Raw genomic sequence first — 3,129 nt, 5'->3', positions numbered from 1 at the left:
TGACGCCGCTTTGGCGAACGAAGCCCATAAGAAACGAGTCAAAGCATAGTTCGACAAGAATGTCAAACCTCGTATCTTCTCTGAGGGTGACTTGGTTTTGCTTTACGACCAAGAATCCGACAAATTAGGAGCAGGAAAATTTAAGTCCTTATGGATGGGTCCCTATATTGTTAAGAGGGTGTTAGCAAAAGGAGCCTACGAGTTAATGGATTATGACGGGATACCACTGGCGCAACCCCGCAACGGGTTGTACCTCAAGCGTTACTATGCCTGAATAGTAACCTGAGTGCTTTTGTTGTATTTTGTTTTCGCTAAAGTGTTTGTTTCGGCTTAGTAATCCACCCTTCTCGTTTGTTGCAGATGTCGAATTATTCTGAGACATATGTGGGATATGCCGACGGAGCAAGTCGTAGTACGCGGAATTTGTCCTCCGCAGCCTGGGCCATTTTTGACCCAAGCGGCGAGTTAGTGAGTTTCAGAGGTGTGTGCATTGGACAGTCAACGAACAACATCGCTAAGTATAGCGCGTTGATTGAACTCCTCTCTGATACCATCGCTCATGGTATACGCCAACTAATTGTTAGGCTAGACTCACAGCTTGTGATACTACAACTCACTGGTATATATTCAGTCCGCAATCCAGCTATTTATCGAATGTTTCTAAGGGTTAAGATTTTGGAAAGAGAGTTTGATTCAATTCAATACCAACATATTTCCAGAAACTTGAACACATTAACAGATTCATTAGCAAACTATGTATTAGATAGACATTTACGACATATATAAAAAGAGATGCATCGGTGCTAATGCAAGTGGATCACAAATAAACCATAATAAACCCCGAAAATCAAAATATATAAAGCTGTTTATAGTTTGTACATGATGTGCTGTAATCAAAAAAAAATTGGTCATATGACCTAGAACTCAAAAAGATGCTAGGGGGCACCCTAGCCTAGTGGTGCTCATAAAAGTACGTCACGGTCTGTGCAATCATGCGCAAGAGACGAGTCCATCGTCTAGGCACGCCAATAGTGTGCCGCTGCAACTGTAAAGGTAACTCGTCAATCTGTACATCCGGAAGACCATGAGTAAGGCTCTCAACCTGCTCCTGCACAGCTGCAAGTATCTCAGTATCACCAAGGTCGCGAATAACAACTCTCCTAGCAGGCTTTGCTGCTGGGGCAGTAGCTGGCGATCGTGGACGAGCTGCTGGACGAACAGGACCAACATCTGCATGCACCCAGGAGTATGATTAGTTTTGCACGGTAACATCATGAATAAAAACAATAAACAGTGATATGGTCAGAAATTTTACCAATAGCGCCCCATTGCTCGCCATCCGGTAGCACCAAGTCCGGGTCACCTCGGTAGTCCATACCCACATATGGATACTCAGAAAACGCCATCTCTTGACGCTCGAACCACCTAAAGAAGGCCTCAGTGAAAGTAATCTGAGGTTGACCAGCATGACGGGACATGTGGTCAACCCACCTCTGCATGCGTGGCTCGGTCGGAGAAGGCAAGTCAAGTATGATGTACTGAGGCTGCATTAATGGGATTTTCTCCAAGGCAAAGGCAGTCAGAATAGAACCAAATCCAAAGTTCTTCAGCCTCCCGTCCTTTACCTTGGTCAATTGACTTTTCATCTGAACAAGTACTGCATCACACCAGTTAAACACTTTCGGTTGGAGACACTCCAGGGCATGCTGCATATAAGATCTGTTGGCAACATGTAAAGCTGCGCTACCGGCCATCCTACCAATGGTAAACAGAATGGACCTAAGAGACCTGTCAGTGATGTCACGGATATTGATCTTGCTGTCTTTGCTCGGCTGTGAACCTTCCCGACAATACTGACGGATATAGTCTCTGGTGGAATTAGTCCCTCGATCCGTACCTGACAAAGAAAGGGGGGCACCCCGCCTTGACAACCCAGTCAAGAAGTACATGTCCTCTATGGTCAAGGGGATGGTTTTCCCCCTAATCTGGAATACTTGGTTAACAGGATCCCAAGCATCAAGCATGTACTGCAGTAAGGAAATCTGTGCTCTCATGCTAGAGATACGGAAGAACTTCAGTAGGCCACAGTTCCGAAGCGCGTTCACCGTGACTGGGTCATGGAGTGCAACCATGTCCTCTACTTCATGTTCTCGTTCTCGCCATGTAAGGGACATTTTGTTCAAAGTTCCCTGCAAGCAAACAAGAGAAGGAGTAAGTTCCTAATTTTGATGAAAAACTGGCGAAAAATCATCAAAAAACACATGCAGGATCAGTTTTTCTAGGCCCAGCGCAGGCAGAGAGTCTCTCCCTTGCGCTGAGGCGCAGTCTGCCTTAAGACTACCTGAAATACAGCACAAGTTTCGAAAGGAGAACCTGCGCTGATGCCAGGGCGCCCTGATGAAACCCCTGGGGCCCAGAAACCCTGAAAAATGTGCATGAAACTGAAAAAGGAAACCATGAAAGTGAAGGGCTAAGGTTTAGCTCCTACCTGGTCCAAACGGCGCCGAAAATTGTCCACAGAATCTCCCGAAATCAGCTGGTGAAAATCAAGGAAGAAGAGGCACCTCCAGAGCTCCAACAAGCAAAATGCAAATGAAATGGTAAATGAGAGGTAAAAACACCTTTTTATGACTTTTTACACAGTTTAAAGTTAAATATTAGGGTTATATTCTCATTTTCATGCAAATTTTGTCCATTTCTAACAAAATTTGTTGCAGCAATTGATAGTGAAGTACTACATTTGAAAATAGAAAAGCTAGTAAAAGTAAAAAATCAAATTTGACCATGAATCGAGCAGTTTTACCACGGAATTTATGCTCGTTAAAAAATAGAAAAGTGTGAGCAAAAGTTTCCACCAGAGTTCAAGCTCATTAAAAAATGAACCTATCTCGGTAAATAACCATTGCGATCGTAAATTTATCAGCCTTAAAAGCCTTGGTCGTGTTTTCATCCATCACCTCCACTGTCATTTGGCCGGTCGTTCACCCCCATATGTGTGTTTACCCATTTTGAGGAGCATCTGCGAAGAGTGATTTCATCTAGCCATCCTTGTTACACTGCCATGATTGGAAAATTCCAATTTGTACCTGGAATCTGCTGCTATCCCTGTTTATCACTCGTTCCTCAAAA

This window comes from Pinus tabuliformis, chromosome 5_1, assembly GCF_031772625.1.
Source record: "Pinus tabuliformis cultivar Carrire ecotype Pingquan chromosome 5_1, CPIR1, whole genome shotgun sequence".
Taxonomy (NCBI): Eukaryota; Viridiplantae; Streptophyta; class Pinopsida; order Pinales; family Pinaceae; genus Pinus; species Pinus tabuliformis.
The sequence above is the reverse complement of the archived record's forward strand: the minus strand, read 5'-3'. Positions refer to the sequence as shown.